Consider the following 17,776-nt stretch of genomic DNA (forward strand, 5'->3'; position numbering starts at 1 on the left):
AATACTTAAAAGTAATACAGTAAGCATTTCTCTCTAATGCAGTGATTAAATACCACAACACTAGGACTAAAATAGGAAGGAAAGGCACATACATGAAGAAATAAGTCTAGGATATAAAATAAATATATATAAATATATGAAATGAGTGAGTGATTTTATACCATTTCACTAGTGCTATGCCATGTATATAAAGAGGCAGAAGTATAAAATTGTAGTTTGCAGTTGGATAAGATTTTGATTTATTTGGATTTGGAGTATTATATATTATTTATAAAGTTAGCATTGTTGTGGAAAATATAATAGGAGAGAAAAAAATGTACATTACCTTTTGAGTATGATTCCACATTATTTAGAAGGGAGAAACAAAAACATGCATGAAATATGAAGTTATGTATAATCATTTATCTCTGCATTTTTTTCTTTAATAGTCCACTCATTTTTTTGAAGTTTGTCTTTTTAAGTTCATTGAAGAATCCATGGTTGACTTAAAAAGGTTCTTTTTTTTGGACAAATGTGGATGCTTCTTTGAGAAAGTCAAAAGTTTTCTTTCCTTCTGGCAGGGATAGTCTTATTCTTGCTGGGAATATGAGTTGTGCTTTGATTCCTTCCCGTTTTAATCATTTTATTATAGACACACATGCTCTTCTTTTGGACATTACAAGGGGTGAAACGTCATTGTCATATCTGATAGTTTGGTCACCAGTTTTTAATGGAGCAAGGGACCAGGCAGTTCTTAAAACTTGTCTTGAGGGGAGATAAATTTTACAGTAATAGATCTTGGACGGCTGTTTTTACTGAATACAGAAGTTGTAGTTAAAGACCTGTGTGCCTTTTCTATCCCGAAAGATAGTGCTTTTGGTAGGTTTAGGATTTTAGGAATCCAAGAAGTCAGGAAATTAATCATATTGTCCCCCTCCATCTGCTCCAGGATGTCATAGATTTTTATAGTCTCTCCTGGTTTTATTCTCAATGTCTTCTGTCTTTTCAATGAGTATGGTGTTTTCTTGAAGAAGAAAGTCTATGTTTTTCTCTCTTTCTGTTAACCTGTAGTCTATATCTGTTACAGAATCTTCCAAAGCAGCAATCCTGGCAGTTTGTTGTTTAAGAACTTCATTTAATAAGGTTATTTGTTTGGTGGTATCTTCTTTTATATTGTCCACTTTTAAGTTTAATTTGTCAATTTTACCCACCAAGTCTTGAGCTGCAGTAAGGATTGCCTGTATTTCTTTCTTCACTGGAGTTTCTTGCTGAGAAAACTTAGAGCTGCTCATATTCCTTTGTAAATGTGGTTTCAATGCCCCTTCTTTTTGAAAGTTTGACAGGAAAATATGAAAATGTTAGCCTAAAAATTACACCAACTTGTAGCTTACGACTTCCAGAATCTGATTATAGTAGTTTCAGGTCTTTGTTTGTGAAATTAAATAAAACAAAATCCTGTCAGGAAAAATGAAGACTGCAGAGCTCAAGAACTCTGCTGCTTTCAGCTTGCCATGCAAGCCATGCCTGCCCCTTACTCTCCTAAACTTGAATTATCTTCTGTTTCCTCCCTTCCCATTTACTTAAAAATTGCACTTTATTCATCTGCTTTTATTGTATCTGTGCTTCTTCCTACTTTATTACTTTATTTTGCTGTTTGCTGCTTGTTCTTAAAAGTGTTCAGTTTCATTGTTACTGTTTGTTAGTGGCCTGATTAAATTGTAACTGTTATTCTAAGCCATTTAGTTTTGATGTAAGCACTTGGGCTTCAAACTAGTTATCCTACATAAGACAGGTTTGTGGTCTACACTCTTGTGGCAGGAGAGGTAGCTTACATCCTTCTAAGTTGGGAATTGCTGATTGAAACCTTATTGTGTCTGTTATTCTAAAAGTGTCTTAGTTCTGGTTTGAGCACTTGGGCTTCAAGCCAGTTATTTTACATTAAGAAGGTTTGTGGTCTACACTCTTGTGGGAGGAGAGGGTAGCCTCCACCCTTCTAAGCTGGGAATTGCTGTTTGAAGGCTTATTGTGCCTGTTATTCTTAAGTGTCTCTGTTCTGGTTTAAGCTCAATTAACCAAAGCTGCTCTATGTTTGACAGCCTTTGCCAGAGGTCAAGAATATTTCTGCTTGAATCTTCACCATCCAAAGCTAAGAACAAGAAATTAAGCTTATTTTGAGTTTGATCTGCACTTTTCATCTGATGTTACTGTTTTACTGCATTAATTTTTGCCTTTTTGACTATTCGTACTGTTTGTTACTACTTATTATCTGCACTTATTTTGCACTGAAATACTCCTTGGTTAGCATAGACTAGATCCAGACTTGCTGAATGTAGCCTGTTTTTCATATACTTGAACTAAAATCCAGTCATCTTACATTAATCTTGCATTAAGAAGGGCTCCACTGCACCCTTGCAGCAGAAGAGTGTGAATATAGCCTTGACTGAGCTGGGGATTGCTGGAGGAAGGATCATTGTCTGATTTCCTATTGGCAAACTAGCATCCAATTGACACCTCCAGGTGTATCTGCAGTTAACTCCTACTGATGCCTCTTGGCATCAAATATTGCTTGTTCATATTTCGTCAATAATTCTAAAACCATGCTATGTACAAGGTTTTAAAATATTTCATCTTAAAGCTTACACAATGGCAAACTCAACTGCATTAATATTTGATCTCTTTCTAGTGCAGGTAAATAGATAAAACTGTTGTTTTATTATATTAATTTATATAGATGTAATTTCCACATCTTCCTAAATATCTCAACAACCAATTAACACAGACAAAACTCCTTACCTCGTATGAAAGCTCTGAACTAGATGAATAAAATGTTGCTGACACTATGTATGTAACTTGAATGGTTGCTGAGATATTTCAAGCTGTTTGCAAAATATTAAATATAATAGTTACTGTGTTTACTGCAACTGATAAAATGAGATTTAAAACATAGAACCAAAAGAATACCACCACTATAAAAATAGGTTGTGCTGAAGATCTTCCCATTTATACTTCTTTTATAACCCCTATGGTTCCAGAAATATGAACATTTGTTTGAAAAAGCATGGTGGAGCTCTCGGATTATGTGGCCTAGGCAGATATGACCCTAGCCCTGAGCAGTATCCTACCATCACCCAGAATGATAACACAATACAAACAGAAAATGACTGACTTCAACAATTGGCTAAGTTTCTGGTGTCATTCTAAAGGGATCCAGTATCTGTCTGCTTAGGATGACATGACTAACAGACCTTGATGCTTTGCCAGAGATGGCTTGCATCTGTCACCCCTGGGTTTCCGGGTACTGGCTAAGGCTCTTGCCTCCCCTGTAGTACCTTTCTTAGGTGTTCCAAAGAATAAATTACCGCCATAACAGCTATAAATAAATGCACTCTGAGGGTCATGCTGCTCAATGCTAGAAGTCTAAATCTCAAGGTGCACTCACTTGAAGCACTTCTCAAAATGGAGAACATTGACATTTGTGCTGTAACACAGACCTGGTTTAAAGTGGCAGAAAGCACCCCTGCACTACCAGGCCATAACTCATTCCACATCCACATGGACCAAAGCTCCAAAGGCGGTGGTGTCTCCATATTCATAAAGGATATGCACACCTCCAGACTAGTAGCCCAGCATAACACATCTGAGATACTTCAGGTATTTAAAGAGCATTGGGTAACACGGTGATCCAGGTCATAGCCTGCTATAGCTACCCAACCATGTCCCTAGACTTTCACTCCACGTTCCTAAGCACACTGAAATCTATCAAGGTCCTACCCAACACTCTCATACTAGGAGACTTCAACTACCCCTCCATCAACTGGGGAAACAACTCAAGCAGCAATACACTGGCCCAATGCTTCCTGGAATTCATCAGTTCCAATGCCCTGGACCAGCTCATTTTGGCCCAGAGAAAGCAACATCCTTGACCTGGTTATTACTAACATGGGTGACCGCTGCTCTACACCAATAGTCAATCTCTCGCTGGTTAGATCAGACTATAAACTAATCACCATGGAAATCCACATCTCACCCACAACCCCAGCAAAGGTATCCACCTTGAAAATATCTCCAAAGCTGACTTTCAGCTCCTAAAAACAGAGGTGGCTAACTTCATGGGACACATGCCAATGGAAAATAGCTGCATGACTGCCAAATCATACACCAGTGCACTGCACGAACATGTACATAAATGCATGGAACTAGCCATACCCAAGATGCTCTCCTCCAAATAAAGGAAGCCAATCTGGTGGTCCCCTGCCATTAATAAACTCTACAACAGAAGGAAGAAACTGTTGCAGAAAAAGGTGAAGTCCCAAGACTGGAAAAACTCCCTTATTAGCCTAACAAAAAGCTGAGATCCCTCATCAAATCCTCCAAAGCCAGCTTTGAAGACAGAATTGTGGCAGACACTAAAAACAATCACAAAGCCTTCTATAGTTATATCAAGAACCTTCATGGCAATATCCAGATTTGCTCTGAGTTTCTGCACAATGGTACCTCATATACTGAGTCAACAGATATTGCCAACATACTGGCTGACAGATTCAGTGCCAACTTTACTCCTCTTTCCCCCCCAAAAAGGAACAATCACCATACCGGAAGAATGCAAGGCACCCAGCATTACTGCAGCACAGGTTAAAGCTGCATTGTCCAAGGCAAAGAATACAGTTTCCATTGGTCCTGACAATATCCCTGGCTGTGTTCTACATGAACTACAAAGCGAACTGGCACCACATCTGTGTGCCCTGTTCAGTCACAATCTCACCTCAGGCCTTGTCCCTACCGAATGGCGCACTGCTATAGTCATCCCTCTCCATAAAGGGGGAGCGACTACAGACCCTGGGAATTATAGCCCCATTAGCCTGATGAGTCTGTTATGTAAAGCTATGGATCGCATCATCATGGACCTGATTAACAAAGATATAGGAAATCTCCAAATTCTAGACCCCATGCAATTTGGCTTTGTGAAAGGGAGATCACGTCTGCTCAACCTGGTTGACTTTTTTTAAGTCATTTACCAGGGCTGTGGATGAAGTTAAGGCAGTGCATACAGCCTACTTCGATCTAGCCAAGGCCTTTGATACCATTCTTCACTCAGGAATTATTGATAAATTCACCAAACTAGGAATCACCCCCTATATCACTAAGTGGATTGCAAATTGGCTCATATATAGAACACACAGTGTGAAAGTAGCGGACTCCAAGTCAGACTGCTGACCAGTCATGAGTGGAGTCCCACAGGGATTGCTCCTGGGTCCTCTCCTGTTCAGCATCTACTTCTCAGAAGTCTAGGCCAACACAAAGGGACTCTGGCTGACCAAGTTTGCAGATGACTGCAAGCTGGGAGCCATTATTAACTCCCCAAATGATGCAGACATCCTACAGAAAGGCCTCACTGAGATCAATGACTGGTGTCGAAACCATAGCCTTAACTTATTGCCAAAAATGCATTGTCATCCCCTTTGGTAAAAACTCAGTTCCCACTTATTACCACATCGATAGAAGCCCACTGAATACTGAAGGTGTTATAAGAGATCTGGGGATGCAGGTTGACAGCAACCTCTCCTTCAACCACCACATTGTCACTGTGGTCAGAAAGTCCTTCTGTGTGGCACATCTCATTACCAAGGGTTTTGCATCCAGGAAGAAAGAGGTCATCATCTCTCTCTATTCTTTCTTCATTAGATCAATCATCGAGTACAATGCCACATTTAGCATGTACCTCACTAGACACCTGCAACAGCTAGAGAGGCCACAGACGCACCTCATGAAGAGAATACTAGGCATTAAACACATGTCCTACACGGATGTCCTACACGGACAGATTCAAAAGACTCCAGCTATTCTCTGTCTCATATTGCCTACTTAGAGGTGACCTCTGCTTGACTTACAAAGCCATGTCTGACCCAGCTCTGTTAGAAATGCTACATCTAAAGAAATCCCAATCCCTCTGCATCACATGCTCCAGAGACCTCAACCTCATTACCACAATCAACAGAACATGCTGGAATGACAGGTTCTTCACCCAGAGACTGCCCATGCTCTGGAATAGACGTACCATATATGTCAAGCAGAGCACCTTGCTGTCCCTCTTCAAGAGAAATCTTGATGAATGGATGGGTAATAGAAAGTTCACCCCGGGGATCACTCCAGTGGCTCTACTTGATAGAGGCACTGGGAACTAAATTTGGGCGGCACGATGCCAGGGCACTTCTATGGGCTAGGCTTGTAATGGCTCCAGGGCCATTAGCATAGTACACACCTATGAACCTATGTGAAGACATAATTCTGTCAAAAGGCTTAGGCTCCACCCATTGGAAGTCACTGTACATTTTTCCTGACCTCCATTGGAATGAATGAGTTAAAACTGATTAATTTCACCTGTATATAAGACTTGTGTTTACGAGGTTTTTGGCTCAATTAACCAGAGCTGCTCTGAGTTTGGCATACATGGCCAGAGGTCCAGAGTATTGAATCCAAGCCTTCCAAAGCTATGAACAAGAAATTAAGCTTATTTTGAGTTTGATCTGCACTCGCATCTGTATTTTACTGATTTACTGCATTCATTTGTACCTTTTTTCACTGTTTTTACTGTTTGCGCCTGCTTATTACCTGCGCTTGTTTTGCACTGAAATATTGCTTAGTTAACATAGACTAGATCCATGCTTGCTGAATCTAGCCTGATTTTCAAACACTTGAACTCAAAGCCAGCCATTTTACATTAAGAAGGGCTCCCCTGCACCCTTGTGGTAGAAGAGTATGGATTTAGCCTTGTCCGAGCTGGGGATTGCTGGAGAAAGGATCATTGTGTGATTTCTTATTGGCAGACTAGTTCAAAACTGTTTAAGTTCATCTGTATATAAGCCTCACATTTGCTCATAGCTGCACACCACAAAATGCAGGTTAGCAGTGCCTTGTATAGACACAAATGTCTAAAAACTAGTTTTTCCCTAAACACCAGTCAGTGAAACCATCCCAGGTTCCCTACTGCTCTGCAGACAACTCAGTTGTGCACTTCAGCACTGCAGGCAACTCAGCTGAGCACTGAGCAGCGTCACCCCACTTTTCATCCCTGATCTTCTGTAGAACAAGTCCCCTTGTTAATCCCAGAATAATAGCTGATCTAATTTGTCCTCTCACAAATTAGTACTTAAGAAATTACCTGCTACTATGAACAGTCAGTTTCCTAAGATTTCTCCAGCCAGCCTGACTGACATGGGCATCCTAAGGCAATGTAGCAATTGCCTTATGTAAGTGGTGACAACCACTTGCTCCTAAAGCAAATAAATACAGTATGTGAGAGATGTAACTAAACCATGAAACTAGAATCGGTCCTCTCACGTAACAATAAACAAGACATCAAACAGGTTGTCAGCAGTCACACACACCTCTCCATTCACACCAGATAAGATCAAGACACATAAACCCACATATTCAAAGGTAATCATTAAGAGCCTACCAAAAAAACAGAGATCTCCCAAGCACAAACAACCTACACATACTGGTAAATGAACAGAATTCATCACTACACATAACAACACACATCAGTGTTTCAACTATTAAGCCCCTAAGGCAAAATACCTCAAAACCTAATGTCCTAGTCATAGGCGACTCAGTAGTGAGACACACAGATGTCCCCCTCACCAGATTGGACAAGAAGGTCACAGTCAGCTGCTTGCCAGGTGCCAGGATCCATCAAATCACTAGTGCACTCACGTCACTCAGCAAAAATTACCATTATGACTGTCATAGTATACATTGCAGTGAATGAGTTGAGGTGTACCTCTCTGGACTATATGAAGAGAGACATGACTGAAATGTCAGAATATGTGTCCCAGGCAGGTATGTCCCTAGCCCTAAGTAGCATTCTACTTTCACCTAGGACGTTGCCACAGTACAGACAAAAAATAATGGATTTCAACACAACAATTGGCTTAGCTTCTGGTATCACTCCTGTGGGATCCAGTATCTGACAGCCTGGGAAGACACAGTCGATAGACCATGCTGCTTTGCCAGAGATGACCTCCACCTGTCTTCCCAAGGCTTTCTGATACTGGCAAAGATGCTGGCCTCCTCTATAGTGCCTTTTTATACAATGTCAAAACAATAAAACTTCCGATGTAAAGAAATCCACTAGAGACAAACCCAAGGTCATGCTGCCTAATGCTAGGAGCCTAAACAGTAAACTGCATGACCTGGAAGCACTCCTCACCTTGGAAGATGCTGACATCTGTGCAGTCACTGAGACTTGGTTCAAGACTGCAGAGAGCACCCCGGCCATACAAGGCTACAATGCCTTTCACAAGTTCAGACCTCAAAAGAAGCATGAAAGAACCAAAGGTGGAGGTGTATCCATGTTTATTAAATCGAAATACACCTCGTGACTGATAAAACAGTATGACTCTCTTGAGCTACTCCAGGTCCAAATAACTATAGGCAAAATACCCTTCCACATCACCACCATGAACAAGGAGAAGCACAACACCTACCTGGACTTACTAGAGTCACTCAGTATACAGCTAAAAACCTTGGTCATGGGAGATTTCAACTATCCTTCCATCAACTGGGCGACTTACATGAGCACAAACACAATCACTATGAAGTTCCTGGATTTCGTTAATTCAAATGCCCTGGAACTCCACATGGGACTCAAATGTTCTAGACCTAGAGCTCACCAACACAGGGGGAGGTCACTGCACCACTCCCTGTATGCTGTCCTCTCTGGTAAGGTCAGCCCATAAATCAGTCATGTTTGAAGTACAGATTAGACCTGACACCCCCACAGCAGCAAAAACAATGAAAATGTTCTCCAAAGCAAACTATAGCCTACTAAGCAATGCAAAAACATGTATTATCATCCCTTTTGGTAAGAGTGATGGCCCTGCTAACTACAGCATCAATCACACACCCTAAGTACGCACACAGTGGTGAGAGACCTGGGCACACAGGTTGACAACAACCTTACCTTTGATCACCATGTCTCCACAGTGGTAAGAAGGGCATTCTGTATTGCTCATCTCAAAAGTAAGGGCATTGTCTGCAGAGAAAAATAAGTTATAACCTCCCTGTCCTCCTTCATCAGGCCAGTAATTGAGTACAACGCCTTTTGGTATGTACCTTTCCAAGCACCTACAGCAATTGGAGAGACCACAACCATTCCTCACAAGGAAAATTCAAGGTCTTGAGCATCTGTCCTATGAGGATCGTCTGAAATCACTGTCACTTTATTCTGTTTCATACAGACTACTCAGAGGCAATCTCTGCCTTGCATATAAGGCAATCTTTGACCCTGCTTTATTGAAAATGCTGCATATCTGTAAGTCAAATGGTACACAGGTTACTTGCTCTAATGGCCTTAACTTGGTATGTGACATAAATAGAACCTACTGGAGAGACAGATTTGTCTCCCAGAGGTTACCACACCTTTGGAACAGACTCTGGCTTCATGTCAAGAAGAGCACCTCATTGGTCCTCTTCAAACGCTATCTGGATGATTGGATGGGTAACCGTAAATTCACCCCAGGGGGTTCCACCTATGTCCCTCTTGAACAGGGGTTATAGGTACTCATTGTGGAAATAAGGGTAAAACTTGGATAGGCTTGTAAGGACCCAAGGGTCATTAGCCTAGTAATGTCCTATGATCTTATCAAACGTTTTAAAGCCCCTTATAACACAGCCAACAATGACTCTTATCAATTTTATCAACTTTATAAACACCATTTGATACACCCTACTGCTAGGTTTTCATTTTTGATTATTGATATTGTAAAGGGCAATAAATCCAATAAAACTGGATGGCATTCCATTCTAAATAATAAAGAGAAAAAGTGGATTGTGAAACTGAGGGGGTTGTTCCCTCCTGGTTTGAATGAACAATTTTAAGATGGACCAATCAGCCTTTAGAAGCATGTATTTATTGTTTAATTAAATTTCATTTTCTTCTTATTTGCACTGAGGAAGGCTGTGATATTATTCCGGCCGAAACTGGTCTGCTTATTTATTTTATTAAAGTGATTTTGTACACAGTATGCTGGCTCTGTCTTTACTGGAACTAGTGTATATTATGTCTTTTATATGACTTTTTTCATTTAAATGTTTAGATCTAATTGCAATCCTGTGAATACTCTTGGGATTAATTGAGTAGAATTCTAATCTGATTTTTTTCCAGATTTATTGATATTTTATGCCGCATTATATCTTGATATTCCTTGTTCAATTTACATATGTCAGCTAATGCAGGTTTGTCATTTGCTGTAAGTTTTAGTTTTAGTTCATCAATTTTTTTGTATGTCTACTAAGTTTTTTATCCCACTCTTCCCTTTTATTTATATACCAACATTTGAATTTTCCATGTAAGACTACCTTTAAAGTGTCCCATAGGATAATATCTGAAACCTCTCCGTTATTATTGATCTCTAGGTAAAGATTTATTTCATCTATAAATCATTTTTTAAATCCTTTTACTGTTGCTAGATAAGCAGGTAGTCTTTGGCAGAAGTTTAAGGGGTCAGTATTAAGGGTCAGACATAGGCCATGATGTCAGCACTACATTATCAATTTTGGCCAGTAAAGTGCTAGTTACAAAGACTTTTCCTATGTTGGTCTGCATGCCAAAACTGTAAGAGTAGTGAAAATATTTCAGGGAGGATAATATTTTTATACCGTCAATGTCAATTAAGTTTCTGTCTTTTATATAGTTGTTTAAGTGCTTGGCAACAGGGGACATCCTGAAGGGCTTAGTGCTTGTAGTATCAGTGGAAGATAAGATAAAATTAAAATCACCTGTTAATAGTAACCCTCCTTTAAATTTTAATGTTATGGTGTCTAAATGTTTTTTTCACAGTTTCAGTCCCGATACCTAGCATCCAGTAGGTGTTTGCAAAAGTGTACATTTTTTTATCTAGTTTTAGTATGACTAAAGCAAGCATACAATCATTGTTTGAGTATGAGTCAACTATTTCTGGAATTCTCATTGATTTTCTGTGCAAAACGAGAACACCTCTTCTCTCGTGGTTGTAGTTTGAACTTACCAAAAGCTTATAATCCTTAAAGGTTAATTTATCTAGATCTTCTATTACTAAGTGAGATTCCTGAATGAATGCAAAATCTGCCTTATGTAGCATTAAATATTTGTTGACACTACTCCTTTTCATGAGGTTGTTCAACCCATTGACATTAGTAGATATAGTGTTAAATGTTATCATATGATGGAGACTGCTATTATAAGTAAAACTGAGAAGTGCTTTCCTTGATTCATTATGACAAATACATTTTTAAAACTGTTATGGACAGTTTAAAAACTCTAAATTTGAAAACAATAAAACTGTATATTTTAACAACATTCTGTATGGATAAACTAAATCCAGGCTTACTATAACTCTCATAGAAGCCACAAGCTAACCCTCTTATGACATCTAGTGGGAATTCCTTGCTACTGCAGGTTAATAGCAAGCAGAAGGGAAACTGTATGTACATTAAAAACATACATAAAGAAAATTTTGATTTAATATACTTAGGGTTACCACCTTTCCCACTTTGAGGACAGTCCCTCTTGGGCAGTTGTGTCATGCAAAACAATTGTAAAAATGGCAAATGTCCTGTGATTTTAGGACAAAATGATTTCCTATATTTTATGTAATAGTTGCATTAAACAGTTACTCTGTATCTGAAACACCTACAAGTTATAAGAAACAGAATAAGCAACTAAAGTGAAGTTCTGTCCTTTGTTCTAGCCATGGGTATGTTTTGGCCTGCAAAATCAGACGTTTGTTCCAAAAATTTCCCACTTTGGGCATTTGAAGAGGTGACAACCGTAAATATGCTATGTATGCATAAACTAAGAACATAAAGCTGTATATAATTTCTTTTTTTTATCTAAACAGACTAAGATAAATTAATTAACCAAAAGCCGAAGAAGAAGAAAAAGAATTATTTGTTACTATGAGTAAACACAGGATTATAATATCATTAAAGCAGACAGGAAATAAGATGCATTTAAAACTGTCACTGTCAGAAACATATTTGTAATGCTTATTTAAATATAAATGTAATTCAGATTAAGTAAATCACTATTCACAGTAAAATATATGGTTATAAGACCTTTTAGATAAAAATAATTGCTAAATGAATGAAAATACAGTTCAAACGATCATTCTTGAATCTGATTGGCTGTTAGAGTTCAGTGAAGAGAAACAGGTTCAGAGGGCATGCCTACTTCCTGAAAGACAACAGAAATTGTTTCTTATGAGTCTGGTTGCTAACTGAAACCTTTAGAAGCACAAGTTTGTCACAAAAAGTTGTCAAAGTTCAATCAAAAAAGTAAGTAGGCAGTAATTTTCTAGTGAAGTGAAGTTTTAAGCATAACTTGTAAAATGATGAATATTTAAAGCAAAGGCTCCAAATTACCAACCACACACAGCTATAAGATATATTAGGTAATTGGAGCACACTACAGATGTCCAGTTAAATATCAAATATTTTTATAATAATAAAATGTCATCACTTTCTTTTTAAATACTTAAAAGTAATACAGTAAGCATTTCTCTCTAATGCAGTGATTAAATACCACAACACTAGGACTAAAATAGGAAGGAAAGGCACATACATGAAGAAATAAGTCTAGGATATAAAATAAATATATATAAATATATGAAATGAGTGAGTGATTTTATACCATTTCACTAGTGCTATGCCATGTATATAAAGAGGCAGAAGTATAAAATTGTAGTTTGCAGTTGGATAAGATTTTGATTTATTTGGAATTGGAGTATTATATATTATTTATAAAGTTAGCATTGTTGTGGAAAATATAATAGGAGAGAAAAAAATGTACATTACCTTTTGAGTATGATTCCACATTATTTAGAAGGGAGAAACAAAAACATGCATGAAATATGAAGTTATGTATAATCATTTATCTCTGCATTTTTTTCTTTAATAGTCCACTCATTTTTTGAAGTTTGTCTTTTTAAGTTCATTGAAGAATCCATGGTTGACTTAAAAAGGTTCTTTTTTTTTGGACAAATGTGGATGCTTCTTTGAGAAAGTCAAAAGTTTTCTTTCCTTCTGGCAGGGATAGTCTTATTCTTGCTGGGAATATGAGTTGTGCTTTGATTCCTTCCCTTTTTAATCATTTTATTATAGACACACATGCTCTTCTTTTGGACATTACAAGGGGTGAAACGTCATTGTCATATCTGATAGTTTGGTCACCAGTTTTTAATGGAGCAAGGGACCAGGCAGTTCTTAAAACTTGTCTTGAGGGGAGATAAATTTTACAGTAATAGATCTTGGACGGCTGTTTTTACTGAATACAGAAGTTGTAGTTAAAGACCTGTGTGCCTTTTCTATCCCGAAAGATAGTGCTTTTGGTAGGTTTAGGATTTTAGGAATCCAAGAAGTCAGGAAATTAATCATATTGTCCCCCTCCATCTGCTCCAGGATGTCATAGATTTTTATAGTCTCTCCTGGTTTTATTCTCAATGTCTTCTGTCTTTTCAATGAGTATGGTGTTTTCTTGAAGAAGAAAGTCTATGTTTTTCTCTCTTTCTGTTAACCTGTAGTCTATATCTGTTACAGAATCTTCCAAAGCAGCAATCCTGGCAGTTTGTTGTTTAAGAACTTCATTTAATAAGGTTATTTGTTTGGTGGTATCTTCTTTTATATTGTCCACTTTTAAGTTTAATTTGTCAATTTTACCCACCAAGTCTTGAGCTGCAGTAAGGATTGCCTGTATTTCTTTCTTCACTGGAGTTTCCTGCTGAGAAAACTTAGAGCTGCTCATATTCCTTTGTAAATGTGGTTTCAATGCCCCTTCTTTTTGAAAGTTTGACAGGAAAATATGAAAATGTTAGCCTAAAAATTACACCAACTTGTAGCTTACGACTTCCAGAATCTGATTATAGTAGTTTCAGGTCTTTGTGAAATTAAATAAAACAAAATCCTGTCAGGAAAAATGAAGACTGCAGAGCTCAAGAACTCTGCTGCTTTCAGCTTGCCATGCAAGCCATGCCTGCCCCTTACTCTCCTAAACTTGAATTATCTTCTGTTTCCTCCCTTCCCATTTACTTAAAAATTGCACTTTATTCATCTGCTTTTATTGTATCTGTGCTTCTTCCTACTTTATTACTTTATTTTGCTGTTTGCTGCTTGTTCTTAAAAGTGTTCAGTTTCATTGTTACTGTTTGTTAGTGGCCTGATTAAATTGTAACTGTTATTCTAAGCCATTTAGTTTTGATGTAAGCACTTGGGCTTCAAACTAGTTATCCTACATAAGACAGGTTTGTGGTCTACACTCTTGTGGCAGGAGAGGTAGCTTACATCCTTCTAAGTTGGGAATTGCTGATTGAAACCTTATTGTGTCTGTTATTCTAAAAGTGTCTTAGTTCTGGTTTGAGCACTTGGGCTTCAAGCCAGTTATTTTACATTAAGAAGGTTTGTGGTCTACACTCTTGTGGGAGGAGAGGGTAGCCTCCACCCTTCTAAGCTGGGAATTGCTGTTTGAAGGCTTATTGTGCCTGTTATTCTTAAGTGTCTCTGTTCTGGTTTAAGCTCAATTAACCAAAGCTGCTCTATGTTTGACAGCCTTTGCCAGAGGTCAAGAATATTTCTGCTTGAATCTTCACCATCCAAAGCTAAGAACAAGAAATTAAGCTTATTTTGAGTTTGATCTGCACTTTTTCATCTGATGTTACTGTTTTACTGCATTAATTTTTGCCTTTTTGACTATTCGTACTGTTTGTTACTACTTATTATCTGCACTTATTTTGCACTGAAATACTCCTTGGTTAGCATAGACTAGATCCAGACTTGCTGAATGTAGCCTGTTTTTCATATACTTGAACTAAAATCCAGTCATCTTACATTAATCTTGCATTAAGAAGGGCTCCACTGCACCCTTGCAGCAGAAGAGTGTGAATATAGCCTTGACTGAGCTGGGGATTGCTGGAGGAAGGATCATTGTCTGATTTCCTATTGGCAAACTAGCATCCAATTGACACCTCCAGGTGTATCTGCAGTTAACTCCTACTGATGCCTCTTGGCATCAAATATTGCTTGTTCATATTTACGTCAATAATTCTAAAACCATGCTATGTACAAGGTTTTAAAATATTTCATCTTAAAGCTTACACAATGGCAAACTCAACTGCATTAATATTTGATCTCTTTCTAGTGCAGGTAAATAGATAAAACTGTTGTTTTATTATATTAATTTATATAGATGTAATTTCCACATCTTCCTAAATATCTCAACAACCAATTAACACAGACAAAACTCCTTACCTCGTATGAAAGCTCTGAACTAGATGAATAAAATGTTGCTGACACTATGTATGTAACTTGAATGGTTGCTGAGATATTTCAAGCTGTTTGCAAAATATTAAATATAATAGTTACTGTGTTTACTGCAACTGATAAAATGAGATTTAAAACATAGAACCAAAAGAATACCACCACTATAAAAATAGGTTGTGCTGAAGATCTTCCCATTTATACTTCTTTTATAACCCCTATGGTTCCAGAAATATGAACATTTGTTTGAAAAAGCATGGTGGAGCTCTCGGATTATGTGGCCTAGGCAGATATGACCCTAGCCCTGAGCAGTATCCTACCATCACCCAGAATGATAACACAATACAAACAGAAAATGACTGACTTCAACAATTGGCTAAGTTTCTGGTGTCATTCTAAAGGGATCCAGTATCTGTCTGCTTAGGATGACATGACTAACAGACCTTGATGCTTTGCCAGAGATGGCTTGCATCTGTCACCCCTGGGTTTCCGGGTACTGGCTAAGGCTCTTGCCTCCCCTGTAGTACCTTTTTTAGGTGTTCCAAAGAATAAATTACCGCCATAACAGCTATAAATAAATGCACTCTGAGGGTCATGCTGCTCAATGCTAGAAGTCTAAATCTCAAGGTGCACTCACTTGAAGCACTTCTCAAAATGGAGAACATTGACATTTGTGCTGTAACACAGACCTGGTTTAAAGTGGCAGAAAGCACCCCTGCACTACCAGGCCATAACTCATTCCACATCCACATGGACCAAAGCTCCAAAGGCGGTGGTGTCTCCATATTCATAAAGGATATGCACACCTCCAGACTAGTAGCCCAGCATAACACATCTGAGATACTTCAGGTATTTAAAGAGCATTGGGTAACACGGTGATCCAGGTCATAGCCTGCTATAGCTACCCAACCATGTCCCTAGACTTTCACTCCACGTTCCTAAGCACACTGAAATCTATCAAGGTCCTACCCAACACTCTCATACTAGGAGACTTCAACTACCCCTCCATCAACTGGGAAAACAACTCAAGCAGCAATACACTGGCCCAATGCTTCCTGGAATTCATCAGTTCCAATGCCCTGGACCAGCTCATTTTGGCCCAGAGAAAGCAACATCCTTGACCTGGTTATTACTAACATGGGTGACCGCTGCTCTACACCAATAGTCAATCTCTCGCTGGTTAGATCAGACTATAAACTAATCACCATGGAAATCCACATCTCACCCACAACCCCAGCAAAGGTATCCACCTTGAAAAATATCTCCAAAGCTGACTTTCAGCTCCTAAAAACAGAGGTGGCTAACTTCATGGGACACATGCCAATGGAAAATAGCTGCATGACTGCCAAATCATACACCAGTGCACTGCACGAACATGTACATAAATGCATGGAACTAGCCATACCCAAGATGCTCTCCACCAAATAAAGGAAGCCAATCTGGTGGTCCCCTGCCATTAATAAACTCTACAACAGAAGGAAGAAACTGTTGCAGAAAAAGGTGAAGTCCCAAGACTGGAAAAACTCCCTTATTAGCCTAACAAAAAGCTGAGATCCCTCATCAAATCCTCCAAAGCCAGCTTTGAAGACAGAATTGTGGCAGACACTAAAAACAATCACAAAGCCTTCTATAGTTATATCAAGAACCTTCATGGCAATATCCAGATTTGCTCTGAGTTTCTGCACAATGGTACCTCATATACTGAGTCAACAGATATTGCCAACATACTGGCTGACAGATTCAGTGCCAACTTTACTCCTCTTTCCCCCCCAAAAAGGAACAATCACCATACCGGAAGAATGCAAGGCACCCAGCATTACTGCAGCACAGGTTAAAGCTGCATTGTCCAAGGCAAAGAATATAGTTTCCATTGGACCTGACAATATCCCTGGCTGTGTTCTACATGAACTACAAAGCGAACTGGCACCACATCTGTGTGCCCTGTTCAGTCACAATCTCACCTCAGGCCTTGTCCCTACCGAATGGCGCACTGCTATAGTCATCCCTCTCCATAAAGGGGGAGCGACTACAGACCCTGGGAATTATAGCCCCATTAGCCTGATGAGTCTGTTATGTAAAGCTATGGATCGCATCATCATGGACCTGATTAACAAAGATATAGGAAATCTCCAAATTCTAGACCCCATGCAATTTGGCTTTGTGAAAGGGAGATCACGTCTGCTCAACCTGGTTGACTTTTTAAGTCATTTACCAGGGCTGTGGATGAAGTTAAGGCAGTGCATACAGCCTACTTCGATCTAGCCAAGGCCTTTGATACCATTCTTCACTCAGGAATTATTGATAAATTCACCAAACTAGGAATCACCCCCTATATCACTAAGTGGATTGCAAATTGGCTCATATATAGAACACACAGTGTGAAAGTAGCGGACTCCAAGTCAGACTGCTGACCAGTCATGAGTGGAGTCCCACAGGGATTGCTCCTGGGTCCTCTCCTGTTCAGCATCTACTTCTCAGAAGTCTAGGCCAACACAAAGGGACTCTGGCT

The sequence above is a fragment of the Protopterus annectens genome, chromosome 6.part0 (assembly GCF_019279795.1).
Source record: "Protopterus annectens isolate FY-2018-M chromosome 6.part0, PAN1.0, whole genome shotgun sequence".
NCBI classification, from domain to species: Eukaryota; Metazoa; Chordata; order Ceratodontiformes; family Protopteridae; genus Protopterus; species Protopterus annectens.